Source organism: Gymnogyps californianus, unplaced genomic scaffold, assembly GCF_018139145.2.
Source record: "Gymnogyps californianus isolate 813 unplaced genomic scaffold, ASM1813914v2 HiC_scaffold_71, whole genome shotgun sequence".
Classification (NCBI taxonomy): domain Eukaryota; kingdom Metazoa; phylum Chordata; class Aves; order Accipitriformes; family Cathartidae; genus Gymnogyps; species Gymnogyps californianus.
The window spans coordinates 49,717-74,574 of NW_026114464.1; positions in this window are offsets into that span (position 1 = coordinate 49,717).

A 24,858-nucleotide genomic window follows, 5' to 3' on the forward strand; every position below is an offset into this window, starting at 1 on the left:
CATGATGTCATATGGTATGGAATAGCTCTTTGGCCAGTTTGGGTCAGCTGTCCTGATGGTGTCCCCTCCCAGCTTCTTGTGCCCCTCCAGCCTCCTTGCTGGCTGGACACGAGAAGCTGAGAAATCCTTGACTTAGTATAAACACTACTTAGCAACAACTGAAAACATCAGTGTGTTATCAACATTCTTTTCCTACTAAACCCAAAACACAGCACTATACCAGCTACTAGGAAGAAAATTAACTCTGTCCTAGCCAAAACCAGGACAGTTTCCAAGAAGTTTCTGTTAGTTCCAAATTACTCATATAATCTTAGAAAATCCCATCCTTTTCTGTACTGTGTATCCTTTTATTTACTTTTTAATAGTGAGGTAATTTTATTTATTTATTTATTTAAATTAATTTATTTTATTGCCTATTAAGATACATTTGGACAGTGAGAAACAAAAACAAAATTAAAACAACACCTTCCCCCCACCTCCCCCTTACTTCCCAGGCTCAACTTCACTCCTTCATTCCCGACTCCTTTACCTCCCCTCCTCCCCCGAGTAGTGCAGGGAAAATGGGGAATGGTGGGTTACGGTCAGTACATAACAGTTCCTCTCTGCCACTCCTTCCTCCTTACACTTTTCCCCTGCTCTAGCATGGGTCCTCCACAGGCTGCAGTTCCTATATCAATCAGGAGCATCTGCTCCAGCATGGACTCTCCATGGGCCACAGTTCCTTCAGGAAATATCCACCTGCTCCAGCGTGGGGTCCTCCACAGGCTGCAATGTGGATATCTGCTCCAGCATTGTCCTCTCCACAGGCTGTTTTTTTCCTCACTTCAGCATTTTTGCCTTTTCTTAAATATGTTTTCACAGAGGCACAACCATCTTTGCTGATTGGCTCAGCTTTGGCCAGCAGTGGGTCTGTTTATGAGCTGGCTGGAACCAGCTGTGTCCAGCGCAGGGCAGCCCTGACCTCTTCTCACAGAGGTCACTCCTGCAGCCCCCCTGCTTCGCTGCCAAAACCTTACCTACCCAGTACAGCACAGAAGGAGAGAACAGGAGTCTGCTTTCATGTTTTATTCATGATATATTTCCATTGCTGACTTCTCATTTTGCACGTTCATGGTTATCCAAAGGTTTACAAAAATTTGTTGGCTTGTATGTTACTTGAGGCAGATGCCCAGTAAAAGAATAGCAGCAAGTATAAGAAATATTTTTTAAGTTAATATTCTTTGCTTATGAGAGTCCAAACATGGAAACTACAAGTCTTAGCTAATTCAGCTGAATTTACATGCATGGGTATAAGTGGTCCTCTCCTAGTAAACTGGCATGTGTGAAAAGAAATAGCATAAAGATGCTATGCTGAATGATAAAAGGCAAAACCTCATCACCCACTATATAACAGAGATAGGTATACAACTATTAACTCTTACAATCAAATTAGTCACCAGACAAATCCGATATAATTCCACCTCTTAATTTGTATTTGTGAAGTGTCATATGAATTTACTTGCATATAAAAATGATTGTGGAAAATATTTTTAAAAGTCATAAGGTACTGTAATAACGCAGGCAATAAAAATATAGGGTTCACATAGGAAGTATGCAAACTTGGTATAAAGTTTATACATGGCCCAATCCATTACTGTTATACCCTACTTTAGCTTTTCCTGTGTTAACAACAGAACAACTTTGCTACCTTTCTGGCTTCATATTTCTTCATCACTAGCACGTTTATTCCACATTAATAGTTCGATATTGACTTGTATGAAAAATATGTAACTGAAAATAATTCCAGTGATTGGTGATGACTCCATTTTAAAATCTTCATTAAGTTTGGTCTTCCAACTGATAAATGAAAACTATTAACATTTAAAATATTTCTTTTAGTTGCTGCTATTTTGATGCTTTGTCTACAAGCAAAAGAACATATTAATCTTTGCAAGTGTTCCAGTTGCAAAATATGGATATTTACACAGAATGAGAATTAGGGAAGTTCTTATCAATTTTGCCATCCTTCCCTAAATTCACCCTGTCCCTCATCCCTTTAGTGAACTTGTTAACAGGTTTTGCACTGAGATTTAATGGATACTGGACTAGAAAGAACTTTCTAGTCTCTCTCAGCATAGCTCCACTAAATCTGCTATCCTAGATTAGGGAGAGGAGAGGAGAGGAGAGGAGAGAGGAGAGGAGAGAGGAGAGGAGAGGAGAGGAGAGGAGAGGAGAGGAGAGAGTCCTGGTTTCAGCTGGGATAGAGTTAACTCTCTTCTTAGTAGCTGGTACAGTGCTGGGTTTTGGATTTAGTGTGAGAATACTGTTGATGATAACACTCTGATGTTTTAGTTGTTGCTAAGTAGTGCTTATCCTAAGCCAAGGATTTTTCAGTTTCCCATGCTCTGCCAGCAAGCAGGTGTGCAAGAAGCTGGGAGGGAGCACAGCCGGGGCAGCTGACCCGAACTAGCCAAAGGGATATTCCATACCATGGAATGTCATGCCCAGTATATAAATGGGGGGGAGTTGGCCAGGAGGGGCAGATCACTGCTCTGGCATTGGTCAGCGGGTGGTGAGCAATTGCATTGTGCATCACTTGTCTTTTCTTGGGTTTTATTTCTGGTTTTTTTGTTATATTCCTTTTCATTAAAATTGTTGTTATTATTATTATATTATTAGTAGTAGTAGTTAGTAGTATATTTTATTTTACTTTAGTTATTAAACTGTTCTTATCTCAACCCACGAGTTTTACCTTTTTTTCCTCCTCCCCACCCCACTGGGAGGGGGGAGGGGGAAGCGGCTGCATGGTGCTTAGTTGCTGGCTGGGGTTAAACCACAACAAAAGGTCTGTTGTGTGATGAATTCCCAGTAAAGTGAATGCCAGTTTCCAATAAACTAAATATTTTGTTCAGTCTTGCTTAACTGGCTCCTAATAACCAAGCTATAGCAGTTAAATGACATTGGATATCACCTGTTCAACAGCAATAAAGAAATCAATCATCCATGTGCTGGTTTATCCCATTCATCAGAACAAGTCATCACAGGTGTACATGGATGCAATAGTAATCAATAACTCATCAGTGACTCATCAGAAGCATCCTGGGTGAGATCTGTGTAGTCACTGTCTTATTTTCCCTTTTATGTCAAGCAGTCAGCTAAGTGGGCCTATGCTTAAGGTACAGTAATTCCAATAATGTTTGCTTTTAATATAAACCATTCATATGTCAGTGGTGCTGAAAGGTTGCATCCTGGATGTGATTCATGGTGTTTGCAATGAATCAGAATCATAGAATCATAGAATGGTTTGGGTGGAAGGGACCTTAAAGATCATCTAGTCCAACCCCCCATGGGCAGGGACACCTTTCACTAGGCCAGGTTGCTCAAAGCCCCATCCAACCTGACCTTGAACACTTCCAGGGAAGGGGCATCCACAACCTCTGTGGGCAACCTGTTCCAGTGTCTCACCACCCTCACAGTAAAGAACTTCTTCCTAATATCTAATCTAAATCTACCCTCTTTCAGTTTAGAACCATTACCCCTTGTCCTATCACTACACTCCCTGATAAAGAGTCCCTCCCCATCTTTCCTGTAGGCCCCCTTTAAGTACTGGAAGGCCACTATAAGGTCTCCCCGGAGCCTTCTCTTCTCCAGGTTAAACAACCTCAACTCTCTCAGCCTATCCTCACAGGGGAGGTGCTCCAGCCCTCTGATCATCTTCGTGGCCCTCCTCTGGACCTGCTCAAGCAGGTCCATGTCTTTCTTATGCTGGGGACCCCAGAGCGGAACACAGTACTCCAGGTGGGGTCTCACGAGAGCAGAGTAGAGGGGGAGAATCACCTCCCTCGACCTGCTGGCCATGCTTCTTTTGATGCAGCCCAGGATGCAATTGGCTTTCTGGGCTGCAAGCGCACATTGCCAGCTCATATTCAGTTTTTCATCCACCAACACCCCCAAGTCCTTCTCTGCAGGGCTGCTCTCAATCCATCATCATCCAGCCTGTATTTGTGCTTGGGATTGCCCCGACCCAGGTGCAGGACCTTGCACTTGGCCTTGTTGAACTTCATGAGGTTTGCACAGGCCCACCTCTCAAGCCTGTCAAGGTCACTCTGGATGGCATCCCTTCCCTCTAGTGTATCAACTGCACCACTCAGCTTGGTGTCATCCACAAACTTGCTCAGGGTGCACTCAATCCCACTGTCCATGTCCCCAACAAAGATGTTAAATAATACTGGTCCCAATATGGACCCCTGAGGGACACCACTCGTCACTGGTCTCTACTCAGACATCGAGCCGTTGACCGCAACTCTTTGAGTGTGACCATCCAGCCAACTCCTTATCCACTGAGTGGTCCACCCATCAAATCCATGTCTCTCTATTTTAGAGACAAGGACGTTGTGTGGGACAGTGTCAAATGCTTTGCACAAGTCCAGGTAGATGACGTCAGTCGCTCTTCCCTTATCGTAACCCCATCGTAGAAGGCCACCAAATTTGTCAGGCACGATTTGCCCTTGGTGAAGCCATGTTGGCTGTCACTAATCACCTCCTTATTTTCCATGTGCCTTAGCATAGTTTCCAGGAGGATCTGCTCCGTGATCTTGCTGGGCACAGAGGTGAGACTGACCGGCCTGTAGTTCCCCAGGACTTCTTTTTTCCCCTTTTTAAAAATGGGGGTTATGTTTTCCCTTTTCTAGTCACTGGGAACTTCACCAGTCTGCCACAACTTTTCAAATATGATGGATGGTGGCTTAGCAACTTCATCTGCCAGTTCCCTCAGGACCCGCGGATGCATCTCATCAGGTCCCATGGACTTGTGCACATTCAGGTTCCTTAGATGGTCTTGAACCTGATCTTCTTCTACGGTGGACGATACTTCATTCTCCCAGTCCCTGCCTTTGGATTCTATGAATTGGGCAGTGTGGCTAGAGCACTTGCCGGTGAAGACCAAGGCAAAAAAGTTGTTGAGTACCTCAGCCTTCTCCATATCAGTTGTAGCCAGGTCTCCCGTTTCGCTCATCAGGGCGGGTACAGTTTCTTTCATCTTCCTTTGCTGTCCTATGTACCTGAAGAAACCCTTCTTGTTATTTTTTATGTCCCTAGCCAAGTTCAGCTCCAGCTGTGCCTTGGCTTTCCTGATCCCCTCCCTGCACTCCCAGGCCATATCCCTATAATCTCCCCAGGATGTATATCCCTGCCTCCACTGCCTATGCATTTTGTTTTTGTGTTTTAGTTTGGCTAAGAGGTCTTGACTTAGCCAAGCTGGCCTCTGGCCTCCCCTGCCCGACTTCTTGCACATTGGGATTGAGAGCTCTTGCACCCTAAGAAAAATGTCTTTAAATATCTCCCAGCTCTCGTTTGCTCCTTTATCTCTGAGGGCAGTTTCCCAAGGGATCCCACGCACTAGCACCCTAAACAGCTGAAAGTTTGCCCTTCTGAGGTTTAGGGTCCTGACTCTACTTTTTACCCATCCTGTACCCCTCAAGATTGAGAATTCTACCAGGGCATGATTACTGCAGCCCAGGCTACCTCCAATCTTGACCTCTCCGATAAGTTCTTCCGCATTAGTGAGCAACAGGTCCAGCAGTGCCTCTCCTCTGGTCGGGCTCTCCATCACCTGTACTAGGAAGTTGTCCTCAATGCACTCCAGTAGTTTCCTGGACTGCTTGCAGTTCGCTGTGCCGCTTTTCCAGCAGATGTCCAGGTGGTTGACGTCCCCTATCAGGATCAGGGCCTGCGACCGTGATGCTTCCTGCAGTTGAAGAAAGAACTCTTCATCAACCTCCTCTCCTTGATCGGGTGGCCTGCAGTAGACACCAACCACAAAGTTTCCTTTGTTGGCTTGGCCCTTAATTTTCACCCATAAGCTCTCGACCTGCGCATTGCTGTTCTTCAAAGATAGCTCTGTGCAATCAATCCCGTTTTTGGCACAGAGGGCAACTCCCCCACCTCTCCTTCCTTGCCTGTCCCTTCTGAATGGTTTATAGCCATCAATCACAGCACTCCAATCGCGCGATTCATCCCACCAAGTTTCTGTGATAGCAATCAGGTCGTAGTTTTCCATCTGGGCAGCGGCTACCAGCTCCTCCTGTTTGTTTCCCATGCTGCGTGCATTGGTATAGAGGCACTTCAGCTGGGCTATCAGTCACATCACCTTTTCTGGTGGCACCATTTCTAATGCGGGTGGGTGGTTGGACCAACTGTGCATGGTTGGCCTTTCCTGGGTCTTGCCCATTACTCACACTCTCTTCATTCTCCAGCCCCAGGACATCGTATCTGTTACATAGGGGCACTTCAGGGGGAAGGGGAAGATTCTTCCTCCTGCCCCGAGCACAGACGAGAGTCCAGTCTCCTTTGTCTTGTGAGTTAGTTGAGTATGTCAGCTCAGGGCTGGAAGCAAGCTTACCTTCCCTTTGCAAAGACTTAAGGCAGGGCTGTCGCTCAGCTTGTGACAGCGCACAATACCACGCATTGATCTCTTGCTCAGATTCCCGGATACTGTGCTACCTGTTAAGCTCCTCTTGTAACATGGCTACTTGCTTGAAGAGTTCATCCAGCTGGGCACACTTGCACCCATGACATCCACCTCTGCCTTCAGACCCTAGGGGGACTTCCAGGTTCTGGAGTTCCACGCAACTTTGGGTCTGGGCAGCTCTTTCAGTTCTTGGGAGGTCAGTCTGGGTGTAGGTGTCCACATAGGGAGGTTTTATCACTTCTGTCTGGGTTTCAGCCACAGCTTTGCAGTTATGGCGGGTGGACACCATTTTGTTTCAGCAGGAGGCTGCCTCCATTTGGCTCCCAGAAGAAAATAGCCCGCTTTCTGAAGGCTGCCCTTCCTGCTCGCCCTTCCGCGCGAACTGCCGTTCCACGTCCTGGTCGCTAGTGCTCCCTAGGGTCTGCCTTTTACAGGTGTGGGGGTTGGCTGTGGTTGCTCCTGAGGCTGTCTCTGACTGGATCTGTCTTGCCTGAGATAAGATACAGCAGGGGAATGTGAGAAATAGCAGTAGGTACAAGAAAGTGAGGTAGCTATTGCATGACCTGGTAATTTGTGAAGGCACCAGATCTGCTTTCAGTAGAAATTTATTAATATATTTTCAAGTGACGCAGCATTAAATCATTAGCAAAAAGCTGTTTTGCTTATAACATTACTATAACTGTCATCAAGTGGGCATCATTTAACTGTTACCTCTCCCTGACTGGAGCCTTCAGAGATGTGGGAGTTAATGAGAAAAAAGGAAGCTCAGGGGTAGGGGAGAGAAAAGAAGGAAAGAAAAGTGTATTGAAAAAAAGCTAAAGACCCTGGAGTTAAAGACCCCAGAGCCAGCACTGGCCGGAGGAGCGCTGATGGCTGTGGTCCCATAGCTGCTTCACTCCCTGCACACCGGCAGCCCCACGGGCTCCCCGAGCGTGGCACACCCCTGAGGCAAGGGGCAGCTGGGACCCGGCCCCCCCTGGGCCTGGACATCCCCTGCGGGGCTGCCCATGCCCACGGCCCTGTCGAGCCGCAGACAGCCACCAGGCCGGGGCAAGCACCCTGGTGGAAGGTCCTCTACTGGTGGAAAGGCGGCTGGAGTGGTGGGGTGGGGGGACGACAAATCCGGCCGACACTCGGGCCACCCCGTGGCCGTGGGGACTGCAGCCGCCCCACTGAGGGAGGGAGGGAGGGAGGACAGGTGGGCCCATCCTCCCACACAATGTGGAAGCGGCTTTCGCCGGGGCTGGGTTTGTTTTTCAGCGCGATATCACTAAAATCCTGAGGGGGGGGAAGGAGAGTCAATCTTCCTCCCCAACAGTCACAGCTCAGGCCCAGGCGACTCCGCAGCTCCCCTACCCGTGGCTCGACACTGCCGCCATACTGCAGGACAACCCAAATATTACACACTGGCACCAACTCCTCCACCTCCTTTCATCCTGCTGCTGCCTTGCACTCGCCTCCGCGGAGAGGAGAGGGCCTGCTCCTAACTATCTTGCTTTGGGAAAGATGCTGAGGCGGCGCAGGGGCCCCGGTGAAAAGCAGCCTCTCCCACAGCCACAGCAGCAGGTAGGCGCACCCATTGGGAGCAAACCGCGTGCTGCCTGAGAGAGGAAGTGGTAGTGTTGGAGATATGCGAGAAACAAAAACAAAGGATGCTATTTAGTTAACGAGGCAGGACCTTGAGAAGAGAAACAAGATGACACCATAAGTCAGTGGGTAAAGACATACCAAGATAAGCACAGGGGCAATCAAAGAGCTACTTGAACTGCGAGTGAACTATCCTAATTAACATACTAGAAAACCCACCCTTGAGTAGGGAGAGCCCCCTACCAACAGAAGCCCCTTCCTCACAGAACATGCGCAGTAAAAAAGGAGGACACTGCGACTTTAAGTGGAGATGAGACTTGCGAGAACCAATAGGAACGAGAGTAACTAAGCAAAACTGTAAAAATACTGATAACTGTTGCTTGAAAGGTATAAAATGCTTTACCGTGTGTTAACCAGGCGTGCTAGCTTTGTGGAGTTACCACCTAGCACCCATCTCTGCGCAGACATGAAATAAACAAATATCTCGACTCTGTGTGTTAATCGGCTTTTTTGCACACCGGGTGAAAGAATCCTGATTTTTGGGACAACAGTAGTGGTCGGCGGCAGTAACAGGGCTGCCGCCTCTAGGAGGGTGAATGTCTTGGGCTGTGTGTGTGTGGTGACCCCTTCCCGCGGCGGCGGCCCTAGCCCCGCTGAAGCTCGTGCGGGGGATGGCGGATGGGCTCCCGAGGGGAGGTGACGGCATGCGGGGCCAGTGTATGCGGGGCCGCGCCGCAGGAATGCGGATGGCGGTGGAGCTCAGGTCTCTCGGTCGGCCGTTACCGTTGCGACGGGAGTGGCTCCAGCCGCCACAGGAGGCCGAGTGGGCGGCCGTTACCGGCGCACCTGCAAGAGCAGGGGCCTGGAGGCAAAGCCCACCCTCTTCACCTAGGCTCTTGGCAGTGGGTTTTGTGCGGTTCCGACGATGCTCCGCCTCGGGGAGGAGACGGTGGGCTCAATGCACGCGAGCTGTGATGGAGAGGTGCGATACGATGAGGTTTTCGTGTCTCTTGTTAGCCTCCACTATCAATTCGTCGGGAGTCGGATAAAGAGGAGAAGCCTTTCTCTCAACAAATGGGTGAGAGTTGACAGCTTTATAAATGTGTGGTTCCCTCTCAAGCCCCGCTGACTTTGGCGGCGGCGGCGGCTCTCTCCCCCTCCCTCCTGCCTGTGGTGTCTTTGCTGTTGTTATGATTCAGTCCCCCCTTCTCCCCAATATCAACAGCTATTATATTAAACACTTGATAACCTTTTGTTAACCTGCTTGCATTGATACAGCTGTGAACTGCCAAAACAGTGTGGCTTTATACCACTTAGAGGTCCTACAAGAATGAGAGATAATCCGAATGCCCTGCTGCTTCCCTAGTTGGTCTGCTTTCTGAGCACCTGAACATCAGAGTTACCCTCTATGCAGCATCTCATTAGGGAGGATCTGTAAACTGCTTAGGGCCATTTAGCTGGAGTTGGAGGTTGCAGTGTTCTCACCCTGCTTCTCTTACATGCAGCTATCTTAAGTGGTGCATGTTAAATGAACATTATATTGTAAAATATATTCTTAGATGTTTTATTGCAGTTGAAATAAGTGAAGGTCTCTTTCAGTCATGCTGAAATTAAATCTTGATCTGGATTATCATTAGATATCATTAGATTCAGTACTATCTAGTTTGCAAAAGGTGCTGGATAACTTAGTAGATGCTTGTGCTTTATTCTGATTCTAAGGAAGACTTCTGAAGTGTACTTATTTAAATCCGTAAAAATACTCTGATATAAATGCTATGGAATTTTATTTTTAGTTCTGAACTACCTAAATATTTTGAGTTTTCCATTTTCTTCAGGAAAAACAGAATCCCCAGGGCACAGTTGTTGCCACACTTTTTTTGTAGATCATAAGAAAATAAAGTATTTCCTATGAATGTTCAGAGATGAGATTTTTTTTTCTTCTATTTCTTCCCTGCCCCCCTTCCCCAAGTATTTGCTGTCCAAGTTTAACTTGAAATGAGAAGTGAGAGGGAAAGACAGATGTAATTGCCAAGGTTGACTAACATTGCTTGCATGCCTTTGATGCTTCCAAATACTTTATCTTCTAAAGATTCAAATTCTATGATTTAAATGAGTTGAAAAGTAATTCCTGAAGGTGCATGACCATTGAAGTCATACTTACTCCCCAACACTCCAAATTATCAACACCAACCTTTTAAGGCACATTCTTATGATAGAGCCCCGTGGTGCATTAGAATGTCCCAGAGCACAAATTCAACCTGGGTGGGAAAAACAAGCAATTATGATTACACTCTGTATTACAATCAAACCCAAACATGCTTTCAATTTAAATGTAAGAGTACAAGCTTGTATTGGTTCTGACCTGAAATCCTCATGAACTTGCAATAATGAGTCAGCAATAGCAAAAACGTGATCATTTGTTAGTCTAAAACTCTGGAATCTTACGTGGAATGTTAACAATACAAATTGTGACAGATTCTATGTAGGGCGCAAGAAGACTTTGTTACAGTAACCCAGCATAGTTCACCTCCCCCATCCGAGTATGTAGAGTCCCAAGCACATTTTATCTCGTTGTCATGGTAACCCTGGACAGTTCGCTCCCCTCCATCTGCACCTACTTTTGCATGGGTGCCGAGGGCAGCCAGCTGCGGATTTCGGAATTCGGACAACAGCACCTGCATTACATCAGCGAGTTCGCTAATGAGCAAAACAGGACATTGAATATGTAGGATATGTTAATCAGCGCAAGTTTTATTATCCACCCCTGCGGTGCTTTCCCTTGAGCTTCACTCCCGAGCAGGGCTCCACTGCGTCGGGTTCCCATTTTGATTAGTGGCCGTGTCCCGGGGCTCCCACCGTGATAACACTACGCTTTCATTAAAGCCAAAGCTTTCACTCGCTGAGTAGTGTTGTGCCTCGTCCCTGAGGGATCCACACCTGCTTTTCGCTTGTAACACCACTTGATATTTTGTGACAATTAAAAAAAACCCAAAAAACCCAACAAAAAACCCCTCTGCATCCCCATAGTTAGACAACAGGTAAACAAAACAACAAATGGGACATTTCAGCACAACAGTTCTCCACTATCTTCTTAAAAAAACAGCCCTGACAGAAACAACATATGCCACAAAATCAAAAAAGTACATACTAGACTGTCAGCTTTTTAAAGCAAATCTGCTTATGAAGACTGATCAAGTATTTACCTCCCATTTATTCTTGAAAAAAATTGAAAATTACTCAATAGAATTCTAAAAAATCAATATGCATTACTTTCCTCATAAACAATGTGGGAGACAACTGCAGCAACACTGCATCAATGAGATCACAGAGAAAAAGAGGACAAACTGAATTTTGAACTGCTAGTGAAATCTATAAGCAAGTGAGCCATAAGTGGTTTTCTCATCTGAAACTGATACAGCTTTGTATTATTTGAAATTGATCAAAACCATTAACACAGCACACACTAAACAGCACATGATAAACTTGCATATTAATGAAGATACAAGAAATATTAAATGCATTCAAATATTTGCTTCCAAGGTTGTTGGAGGGGGGAGCATTGGGGTTTTTTGTTTGTTTTTAAAAGCATCTCACTTCTGAAAAATTAACTTTCAGTGATTTCTCGCTTGAATTCATCTCATAATTATATGTCTGTATTTCAAGAAGAGTTGAGTTAAATAAAAAACTTTTACAAATGTTACAAATTGGAAAATTAGAGTGTTTTGGAAGGGTCTTTTAAAGAGATACATCCAATCTGCATTACTAAAAGGCCTCTAGATTAGGGTTGGTTTGGGGGGGTTTGGTTGGTTGGTTTGGGTTTTTTTCTATTTAATTCCTTGTTTACTTTATTGTTCAACAGTTCCTGAGACTACTTTATCTTTTCAAATTAATGTGATACAAACAGTTCAAATATGGGGAAATAATTTATGTCTGTAGCACTTACCTCTACCATGAAATGAAGAGGGAATTAACCTGGCTCCTGTTTCCTCTGAAGTTTCTGATGAATCTTTGCTTTTCATAGAAACATCTTCCTATAAAATAGATAGTCAGATATCATAAAAATAGGAATGTAAACACTGGTCTAAATTGAGCTGAACATAAAAAAATTCCCAACCCATGCACAGATAAAGGTGCTGTACTGGGTCTGTCTGGGATGGAGTTAATTTCTTCAAAGAAGCCCATATGGTGCTGTGTTTTCAATTTGTGCCTTAAACAGCATTGATAACACAACAATGCTTTAACTATTGCTGAACAGTGCTTGCACAGATTCAAGACCTTCTCCTTTTCTCTTCTCGCCTTGCCCTGCCCTGCCCTAGTGAGTAGGCTGGGGTGTGCACAAGAAGTTGGGAAGGGACACAGTTGGGACAGCTGACCTGAATTGACCAAAGAGATGTTCCATGCCATATAAAGTCACACTTAGCAATAAAACTGGGAGAGGGGGGATTTTTCCAAGGTAGCTATTGCTCAGAGACTGGCTAGGCATCAGTCTGCCAGTGGGAGGTGGTAAGTGATTGCCTTTGCATCACTTGTTTATTCCTTCCCCCTCCTCTTTTCTTCACATATTAAACTGTCTTTATCTCAACCCATGAGTTTTTCTTACTTTTGCCCTTCTGATTCTCTCCCCCATCCCGCTGAGGGGGAAGAGAGTGAGCAAACAACTTGGTGGGGGGCTTAACTGCCAGCCAGGGTCAAACCATCACAGTAGCCCAACTTTTTTTGTTGCTCTTAGTGGAACCATCATTTGGACCCTAATACATTATAAAATACAAGCAGATGCCTCTACTGCTGTACAAGCAAGATGATGTCTACTTACATTTTACAACAGCATCCAAATGATGATTCTAAGAATGAACATCATGATTCTAAGAACATTAAAAAACAAAATCCATCATCAAATTAAAACTAGCAATGAAAATCAGAGTGACAGCAACAAGCTATTTTCTCCATCATATCCAGTTTCTGCCTGTCGTGGTTTAATCCCAGCCAGCAACTAAGCACCACACAGCCACTCACTCGCTCCCCCAACAGTGGGATGGGGAAGAGAATCGGAAGGGTAAAAGTAAGAAAACTCGTGGGTTGAGATAAAGACAGTTTAATAGGGAAAGCAAAAGCTGTGTGCGCAAGCAAAGCAAAAGAAGGAATTCATTCACTACCTCCCATCTGCAGGCAGGTGTTCAGCCATCTCCAGGAAAGCAGGGCTCCATCACGCATAACGGTTACTTTGGAAGATAAAAAGCCATCACTCCGAACATCCCCAACTTCCTTCTTCTTCCCCCCAGCTTTATATGCTGAGCATGACGTCCTATGGTATGGAATGTCCCTTTGGTCAGCTGGGGTCAGCTGTCCCAGCCGTGTCCCCTCCCAACTTCTTGTGCACCCCCAGCCTCCTCGCTGGTGGGGTGGGGTGAGAAGCAGAAAAGGCCTTGACTCTGTGTAAGCACTGCTCAGCAGTAATGAAAACATCCCTGTGTTATCAACACTGTTTCTAGCACAAATCCAAAACATAGCCCCATACTAGCTACTGTGAAGAAAATTAACTCTATCCCAGCCAAAACCAGCACACTGCCTTGCAGTGGAAAACTGCAAGTATTATCTTACTTGGATCCTTCGAAAGGAAGCAAGATTCACCGTTAATCACTGTTGAAAACTCTGATACAACTCTGACATGCTGCTGTGTCAGTATTGTATTTACTAACAACTGGAGAACCAAAGAAAACAACAAGAATGAAGTTAAACAACCCTTAAGTCTTAATAATATTTTTTCCCCTCCTTTGGGAGCTCAGTTTTTTATTCTTATCCTTTAGCACAAAGCAATTAAGAACAATATTACCAACACAGGACTCCTTTTTTAATCTGTTAAAACTGTTGGATATTATTTCCATGAGAGAGATAAACCAATTGGCCATTAAGAAACTTCAGGGAACATATGTGCTCTGTATAGGCAAGCTAGAAGTCTAGATCATAGTAGCACCAATCTAAATTCTAACAGTACTTAGCTTTCCCCTATCTGCCACCAGCACAGTCAAGGAAGGAATAGTGAGAAAGAGTAAAAGAGGAGATGGCAAGCACTGACAGCACCATTAACAAAAGGAACTGTAAAATCTTTGGCTATGAAACTTCTTGCTTGCAAGCTACTTAAACAGGTAATTAACATACCATACTGAATGCAAAAATAGTTTCTTGAACTGCACACAAGTTTTATTTTTATGAGCTCTGCAACATGAAAGCATCAGCTAACCTCTGTTCAACAAAGGAGATGTCTGTGGTTGACTAAGGCACATAACATCCCTTTCCACTGAACATATTGATCTGCTTTCATACCATACATCCAATACCTCACTGCTTCCCGAATTCTGCAACTTGAGGAAATCCAAAACAGTAGCTTCAAAGGCACATACAGGAAGAAACTCTCTTTTTGTAGTTTGAGTTGACTTCTTGTTTGTAGTTTTATTAAACCTGTCTGAATAAAGTACATAAAGTCAAAACAAAACTTGCTTGTGATCTTTTCTATGTATGATTTATAGCACACCAATCAACATAACTACAGTAATTGTCACAACTATGGCTACATATACCTCATATTTAAAAAATGCCTAGCAATTATAATCAACATGCATAAACAACACTGAATCCACAAGCAACTGTAAATTCGGTTGCTTGCTTAGGAAATTCTTTATATCACTTTACATGAACTTGTGGAATCAGCCAAAAGGATAAGTCATCATCCCTTGTCAAAAAGTTACATGGGAAAAAATCCTGTTCCTTAACTATTAGAGATTTATAAACATGGTCACAAACTGGGGGAGTGGTGGGTTGACCCTGGCTAGCTGCCACGTGCTCATGAAGCCACTCTATCACTCCCCCTCCTCAACTGGACAGGGAAGAGGAAATATGATGAAAAGCTCGTGAGTCGAGATAAGGACAGGGAGATCACTCAGCAATTACCGTCACGGGCAAAATAGACTCGACTTGGGGAAAAATTAGTTTAATATATTGCAAATTAATAACAGAGTAGGATAATGAGAAATAAAACCAAATCTTAAAAACACCTTCCCCCCACCCCTCCCTTCTTCCCAGACTCAACTTCGCTCCCGACTCTTCTACCTCCTCCCCCGAGCAGCGCAGGGGGATGGGGAATGGGGGTTGCGATCAGTTCATAACGCGTTGTCTCTGCCGCTCCTTCCTCACGCTCTTCCCCTGCTCCAGCATGAGGTCCCACCCACGGGAGACAGTCCTTCACAAACTTCTCCAACATAGGTCCTTCCCATGGGCTGCAGTTCTTCATGAACTGCTCCAGCATGGGCCCTTTCCACGGGGTGCAGTCCTTCAAGAATGGACTGCTCCAGCATGGGTCCCCCATGGGGACACAAGTCCTGCCAGAAAACCTGTTCCAGCGTGGGCTCCTCTCTCCACAGGCCACAGGTCCTGCCAGGAGCCTGCTCCAGCGTGGGCTCTCCACAGTGTCACAGCTTCCTTCGGGGCACATCCACCTGTTCTGGCATGGGGTCCTCCACAGGCTGCAGGTGGATATCTGCTCCACTGTTAACCTCCATGGGCTGCAGGGGGACAGCCTGCCTCAGCATGGTCTTCACCATGGGCTGCAGGGGAATCTCTGCTCCGCTGCCTGGAGCACCTCCTCCCCCTCCTTCTTCCCTGACCTTGGTGTCTGCAGGGTTGTTCCTCTCACATCTTCTCACTCCCCTCTCTCCCAGCTACTGTTGCGCAGCAGTTTTTACTCCTTCTTAAATACATTCTCACAGAGGCACTACCAACGTTGCTGATTGGCTCAGCTTTGGACAGCGGCGGGTCCGTCTTGGAGCCATCCAGAACTGGCTCTGTCTGATATGGGGGCAGCTTCTGGCATCTTCTCACAGAAGCCACCCCTGCAGCCCCCCACACTACCAAAATCTTGCCACGTAAACCCAATACAGGAGATTATAGCACAGTCAACTATTTTACATCTACTCTATATATTTGTAACTAAACAACACATTTGTACCTGGCTTCACGGAATCTCTGTTCCATTCAGAAGTCTGGAATGAAGTCCTGTTAACAGTTCTGCTAGAAGCGTCATCTCGATCATGCCTTTTCTGTCTATTTTTTTCCTCACCCTCTAGTGATCTCCTGTGCTACAAGTATGTATTGGGTTTGCGTGGCAAGGTTTTGGTAGCAGGGGGGCTACAGGGGTGGCTTCTGTGAGAAGCTGCTAGAAGCTGCCCCTATGTCCGATAAAGTTAATGCCAGCGGGTTCCAAGACGGACCCGCCGCTAGCCAAGGCCAAGCCAATCAGCAACGGTGGTAGCACCTCTGGGATAACATATTTAAGAAAGGGAAAAGAAGTTACAGGGGAGTAGCAGTTGCAGCCAGAGAGAGAGAGGAGTGAGAATATGTGAGAGAAACAACTCTGCAGACACCAAGGTCAGGGAAGAAGGAGGGGGAGGAGGTGCTCCAGGCGCCGGAGCAGAGATTCCCCTGCAGCCCATGGTGAAGACCATGGTGAGGCAGGCTGTCCCCCTGCAGCCCATGGAGGTCCACGGTGGAGCAGATATCCACCTGCAGCCCATGGAGGACCCCACGCCGGAGCAGGTGGATGCCTGAAGGACGCTGTGACCCCGTGGGAAGCCCGCGCTGGAGCAGGCTCCTGGCAGGACCCGTGGCCCTGTGGAGAGAGGAGCCCATGCTGAAGCAGGTTTGCTGGCAGGACTTGTGACCCCACGGGGGACCCACGCTGGAGCAGTCTGTTCCTGAAGGACTGCACCCCATGGATGGGACCCATGCTGGAGCAGTTCGTGAAGAACTGTAGCCCGTGGGAAGGACTCCCATTGGAGAAGATCATGGAGGACTGTCTCCCGTGGGAGGGACCCCATGCTGGAGCAGGGGAAGAGTGTGAGTCCTCCTCCCCCTGAGGAGGAAGGAGCGGCAGAAACACCGTGTAATGAACTGACCGAAACCCCCATTCCCCATCCCCCTGTGCTGCTCAGGGTGGGGAGGAGGTAGAGAAAATCAGGAGTAAAGTTGAGCCCGGGAAGAAGGGAGGGGTGGGGGGAAGGTGTTTTTAAGATTTGGTTTTATTTCTCATTATCCTACTCTGATTTGACTAGTAATAAATTAAACTAATTTTTCCCCAAGTCGAGTCTGTTTTGCCCGTGACGGTAATTGGTGAGTGATCTCCCTGTCCTTATCTCGACCCACGAGCCTTTCGTTTTATTTTCTCTCCCCTGTCCAGTTGAGGAGGGGGAGTGATAGAGCGGCTTTGGTGGGCACCTGGCATCCAGCCAGGGTCAACCCACCACAAAGTATTTTTGAGATATTTAGTTGATTTTACTTTAACTTTCTCAAATTATCAGATTTGCTGTAGTATAACTGGAGTTATAGCTAACTAACTGTGCATCCGGAGTTTAAACATGAAGTTAATACACCATAAATAGTTAGTATACCATAACCACCAATAAAAGTCAGAGGAACAGTCAGTTAGAGATGTTATTGAATCTTATTTACATTTTGTTAACTGTGCTGGTTTTAGCACACATTGTAGCCCAAGCAAGATGGATTAACCCATATGTTTCTAGGCAACTGTACTTCTAAGAGCTCATTAAAATTAATTGGAGCATTTCCAATAGTTGAAAATTGTTAGGTCTTAAATCGTCCAGTCTGAATTTCTGAGTTTCATCTAGAAAAGGGCTAAAATCCTGCATTCCAAGCCTTTGACTAAACTATATATTATGGGCAAACCCAGGCAAGACTGATGTGACAACATCCAAAACACTTGGAGCAGCCAGAAAATAATTAGAAAAAATATACCTATACAATCCCAGTAAAGGAAACATATTCACCTATACTATAGAAAAGTCCTGAAAGCCTTGTGATTCTCGCCAGGAACATACCTTGCCAGAGTTGGGCTCAGGAATCAGTATGGTCTAAACAGGCAAGGAACAAGCACTAGGCACATACCTATGTGGACTATGCTGTATCAACCCAGAAGAGTGGCTTAACTCTTTCTGACTACAGGACTAAGGGCTAAATCCAAAGTACATCTGGCACCAATACCTTTTTCTTGGGTGGCGGGAAGAAAGATTTCCTGACCTCCAAATATAACTTGTTAAAATCTTAGGAGATGTGACCAAATTAACGTAAAGCTGCAAAGCTCAATAATTTCTCTCAAAGCTCACAAAGAAATAAATGACAGGGAACAGTGCCAAAAAGACATTCAGACAGCACTCAGCTCAGCCCAGCCCTACTTAGACCATAGAACTCCTCCCAGAAGTTAAACTAAGTTTCTTAATATTACATCACCCGTACTAACTCTGAGCCAATCATGTCCCCATACAGATTTAGTGTTTAACTTTTCTCTCAGCAAGAAAACTCCTAATTTTAGGTCTCTAGCCTTTGTATCTTATTATACCTATTAATGCATGCTTAGGACCTGATCTTGCAACTTCCTCTACACAGGCCTAACCACAGTGAAGTTACCAGGTCTCTGCCTAGGGAGTAAGGTCCACCCAGAAGGATGCAACTGGAGAATAGATAACTAGAAACTGTTGGAAACAGCAGCAGCCATACAAATCCAAGAGAGACAATGTCCAACAACAGAGGGAAATGGCTTAATAATACACCTTATTTTTTTTTCTGATTTTTATATTTTGAGAAGCTTGTCTATTTTTTGTTTGAAAATTTTATCTAAGTTTCAGGAAATTTATCCTCAAATGGACACACACACAAAAAAAAAAATCACAGATGTTTGTAAAATATTTTTTTTCCTTTTGATTAAAGGAGAACACTAACAGGAACCCTTCTTCCCTCTCCATTCCAATACAAGTTCCTACTCTCTTGTGGATAGTTTTCCACCTGTAGCAGGTCTTGGAATTCCTTCAGTGATAAATGTGGTCTGATCACTTATCAGCCACTTAGCTGATTACAATCATCATGTCTCTCTAACTCAGGTTCATAGGGGCTGCCACTGGGCTCTGTAAAAGTCCAGATAGTGAATGAAGTACAGCACAGTTTGCAAATACATGGTCATTTTTTTCCCCAGATGTTACTTTCTAAAGAAAAAAAACCCAAACCATGCTCTTAATTTTCCAAATATACTGCCTGAAAAACTGTATTCACTTGAACTGTAGAATTCCATAAAATTCTTTGAACTCTTAAGTTGGGCGCATTAATACTACTATCCCCTTTAAATACCATTCATTATTGCTACAAGAACAGAGAGTGATTATTCACTTTAAAAATGAACAAAACATTTAGAGAGATTGACTTAAAATAAGTTCTTAATTTTAATTATTTTTTAAAGTAGTATATTTGCTCAACCTTTGAAACATTCCTACTTTCTTGTCTGAGTGGATATGGCTGTTCAGCAGATTCATTGACTATTCCAGAACCATTATAGTATGTAGAGTTGTTCAAATGATATTGCGAGCTCGCTATTTGAAACATCATCAGGTGAATAAGGGCAGCTGGAGTATTCACCAAATGCAGGATCTCCCACAACACTATGTGATGGACACTGAGAAAGAGATGAGAAGTCATTCCGAGAGAAACCTTCAGCATATCCTCATTGCCTAGATTAACATATTATTCCTTGGATGAAGAATTTGTTTAACAAAAAAGCTATATTTCAAAATAAAGGTATTCCATGTTATTTCAGTCAAGTATTTACTCACTGCTATAGACTGCTTTTAAAAAATATTTTTTTTTTGAGGAAACATGTAATTTAATTAATATTTTAAAATACAGTGTTATCTGAAAACCTATTTCCAAGTTTCAAAGCTAGTCTGCTTTACAGTTATAGTCCCCATTTCTGTTTAAGGTTACCAACATTCTTTGTACTTATTTTTGGTAGGCTTTTTCTTTTGAAACAAACCAAAAGCACAGTATAACTACATGACATGCATTACACATTTGACTGCAAAAATAGAAATATTAAATAGTAAAGCCTGTCTTAAAATGCCACAATAACAAATTATTACTATAGTACCTTATGGGGTATGAAGCATGTATGGAATACTGTCATGGTTTAACCCCAGTCAGCAGCCAAGCACCACACAGCCGCTCCCTCACTCTCCCCCCCCGCTCCCAGTGGGATGGGGAGGAGAATCGGGAAAGAAGGCAGAACTCGTGGGTTGAGATAAGAACAGTTTAATAACTAAAGTAAAATACACTACTAACAATAATAATAATGAAATATAATAATAAAAGTAATGAAAAGGAATATAACAAAAAAAGGAAGGGGGGAAAGGAAAAAAAACCCCAGTGATGCACAATGCAATTGCTCACCACCCACTGACCAATGCCCAGTTAGTTCCCGAACCGCGATCCACCCCTCCCGGCCAACTCCCCCCTGTTTATATACTGGGCATGACGTTCCATGGTATGGAATACCCCTTTGGCTAGTTCGGGTCAGCTGCCCCGGCTGTGCTCCCTCCCAGCTTCTTGCACACCTGCTTGCTGGCAGAGCATGGGAAACTGAAAAGTCCTTGGCTTAAGATAAGCGCTCCTTAGCAACAACTAAAACATCAGAGTGTTATCAACATCATTCTCACACTAAATCCAAAACACAGCACTGTACCAGCTACTAAGAAGAGAGTTAACTCTGTCCCAGCTGAAACCAGGACAAATACAATACAGGATTATAAAATAGGCAATAACTGGGCTGTACTTAACCATCACAGTTTATGAAAACATGTCTGCAGCATGCCTTTTTTTTTTTCTTTAAACATATACTCAAAGTCCTCTTCCAATTTCCTCCTACACTTTCTGCAGAAACCGTATGCAGAGATCCAAATTTGATTAGGGAGGAAGGAAACTTCTCAACTTGAGAAAGTTGCATCTAATTTTTAAAGCCATTTACCATGAAATGGCCAACCTCATAACCTTGGGTAGATAATGAAAAACATCCCTATCAGAACAAGAAACTTCAGATAATACATTTCTTATTGCCTGTTGCATTTCTGATATACCGAAGTCAAAGCAACTCATTATAATTGCTGCTGTCTGCTGGTTTTATTTTATCATCCCTCTCCACTAAAAATACCATAGATCAGGCCATATTCACCTAGTGATAAATTTATATTACAAATCAAAATGTTTTGAAAATACTGAGATTCCCTGTAGGATAAAATGGTTGAGATACTAAGAAAGCTTACAATGAATGTCTTCTCTAAGGCTCTAACTGAACTTGTTAGGACACTGGATTAATTTTGCAATTATTACAAATTATTGCAATTTATTGCAAAATTAATCCAATGCTCAGAGTTCTGAGAAGCTGAGAAGAAACCAGAGAATCACAGAACATCAACAAGATTCTTACAAGACTGAATTATTTACTATCCTAGTATGTAGGCTTTGTTTCTAGATTGTCCCAGGGTTAACAATACATTTATAAATCTAGAATGAATGCTTGTTTTTAGGCCTCATTAGAGAAAAAATTTAGAAACCTGTAACATTCTTACTAAAATTGCCTTTTTGGGGGAGCAGGGGGAGGAAAAGAGGAACCCTTGTTTTATAACAAGATAAACCTTGTAAGATCTTCCTCTTCCTTTTATATGACTGTATTTATACCAGCCTTGTCATAACAACCGTTCTTTCACCCATGGACTGGATTCAACCCCTTCCAAAAACACAAAATAGCCCGATCAATCATTACAGACCAACACAGTCTTTTTAATGCTCCATGACAATATAGGCCCTTGGGAGCAAGACACTAAGTACCAGATATATACCTGAAGAACAGAAATGCAAAACCTAAATCTTTAAGACAATGGACAAACATTTTTACAGTTAGAACATCAATGTACGAGAGCTTCAGCTTTGTAAGAGTATTCAACATCTGAAACTGGAAGGTTAAAATGCCCCAAGAAACAAAATTAAAAAAATATACATACTTATCCAAAGACTGTTCCTGAACAAATGGGTAGCATGCAGTTAAGTACCTAGGAAAGACACATACTTCTGAGGGTTCTGATCATATGTAAGGGGAATAAAAAAATTCGAAAGATTGGCGAGGAGACAGGAGTGTGTTGACCGATTCATCCCATTGCTTATCACCTACTGGACTTTAGCTGAACTTTGGAACATCCTCGAAGTAAGATTCCTCAGTGTTCTGAGGCCAGATAAGTTGCAAGCTCATGCTTATCAGGCCAGGACACCTGCTAAAGCGGATACACATCTTGTTGACTACAACCAGCCACATAGCTATATCATGTATCATAGTTAATAGTGCACGTGTGATCTACATCCATCCCCCCACCCACCTTAGAAAAACCCTTTGAGACTAGCCCCTCACTGAAGCCTCGACCATGGACAGACACTCTGCTGTGCCTGGTAATCCCCCACTGCTTCCCTGCAAGGTCCTGGGGCTTCCCCTTGCCGGAGGGATCCTGAGTATAATCAAGAAATGCAATTGAATACTCGTGCTTAGCCTGTATCTGTTTCTTCTTGAAAGCGAATCTGCAAACCCTGTTCCTATTTTGCGTAACATCATGCTATAGTTACTGACACATGTTTTGGAACAAATGGCTTGACACCTCTGCTGATAACTTGATGCCCTGAGAAACAAAACATTTTTTGGCTACATGCATTTTGAGATTAATAGTAAAAATGAAAAATACTCATCCTTGTGAGTGTAACCCTCATAAGAAAGCGTTTGCTCTCTTCTAACAAAACATGCAAAACAATAAAGTTTATGGAAAGGAAGTAAGAGGAGGAGAGAGAAACAACCAAGGAATTCTATAGGGAAACATGACTGCTCTGGAAAATTGGTTCCTTTAATGCCCACATTTAACATGAAGTACACAGGTGGATTACAAAAATGACAAAGGCCAGTTTAACACAAAATGGAGTAAACACCAACATAAGAATAGCACTACTATAAGATCCACCTCTGGAAATATATAAAAATAGTGGCTTTGTGTATATTTGTATTTTTAAGGAAGTTTGTGCAAAATGAATATTAAATTATGCAGGCTTCCAACATTTCTGTCACAACACAAATCTATTCATATGGATTTTCCATTTGTTGTAAATTACCATTGACTTAACTGGATACATACATATGGTGGGACACCAAAGTGAGAATCAAAATGTGTTTCTTGCCATTACAGTGTGTCCTGGCTTCAGCTAGGACAGAGTTAATTTTCTTCCTAGTAGCTGGTATAGTGCTGTGTTTCGGATTTAGTAGGAAAATAATGTTGATAACACACTGATGTTTTCAGTTGTTGCTAAGTAGTGTTTATACTAAGTCAAGGATTTTTCAGCTTCTCATGCCCAGCCAGCAAGAAGGCTGGAGGGGCACAAGAAGCTGGGAGGGGACACAGCCAGGACAGCTGACCCAAACTGGCCAAAGAGCTATTCCATACCATATGACATCATGCCCAGTATATAAACTGGAGGGAGTTGGCTAGGAGGGGCAGATCGCTGCTCAGGAACTAACTGGGCATCGGTCGGCAAGTGGTGAGCAATTGCATTGTGCATCACTTGCTTTGTATAGTCTAATTCTTTAGTACTGTTATTGTCATATTATCATTGTTTTTCCTTCTTTTCTGTCCTATTAAACTGTCTTTATCTCAACCCACGAGGTTGGTTTTTTTTCCGATTCTCTCCCCCATCCCACTGGGTGGGGTGGGGGGGAGTGAGCGAGCGACTGCATGGTGCTTAGTTGCCGGCTGGGGTTAAACCACGACACAGTGTTACATAGCTTTACTCACTCTAATACGCTAGAAGTCATGTTTGTAGTAGATTACGTATTTTTAGGTAATTAGCACACTACAGAAAAACTGGAATCTTTTTACTCCGTGTCAAAACCAATTTCAATAACTACAATCACATACAAGTCTTTTTAAAATATTTGAAGACTAATTGCAATGCTCAAGCATATAAACTGAACCCAGTGGACCCTCTGATGGCTCAACAGTCACTTCGACGATAAACATTTAAAGAGGTTTAACAGCCTAAAGTAAACTACAGATAACTGCATATTCTATCATTCCTGAATTTATCAGGCAGACACAATGTACACAGAACATCCATTTTAATAGTGACAAATAAGACATGAAATTTGCAGATATGTAAAATTTTATATATATGTATAAAAAGATAAACGTGAGAGGTAATTAAAACAAAGCATTATTGACCAAGCAAATAAAGTATTGAAAATCCCTTATTCACTAACCAAGTGTGGTGGGTTAATCTTGGCTAGCTGCCAGGTGCCCATCAAGCTGCTTTATCACACCCCCTCCTCAACAGGACAGGGGGAGAAAATATGACAAAAGGCTCATGGGTCAAGATAAGGATAGGGAGATCACTCAGCAATTACCATCATGGGAAAAAGACTCAACTTGAGGAAATTAATTTAATTTATTGACAATTAATTGTAACAGAGTAGGATAGTGAGAAATAAGAACAAATCTAAAAACATCTTCCCCCCACCCCCCTGAGTGGCACAGGGGGATGGGGAATGGGGGTTGTGATCAGTTCATAACACATCGTCTCTGTCGCTCCTTCCTCCTCACACTCTTCCCATGCTCCAGCGTGAAGTCACTCCCACAGGAGACAGTCCTTCACGAACTTCTCCAACATGGGTCCTTTCCACAGGCTGCAGTTCAAGAACTGCTCCAGCATGGGTCTTTTCCGCGGGGTGCAGTAATTCAGGAACAGACTGCTCCAGTGTGGATCCCCTGCAGGGCCACAGGTCCTGCCAGGAGCCTGCTCCAGCGTGTGCTCTCCACATGGTCACAGCCTCCTTTGGGCGCATCCACCTGCTCCAGTGTGGGGTCCTCCATGGGCTGCAGGGTGGGTATCTGCTCCACTGTGGACCTCCATGGGCT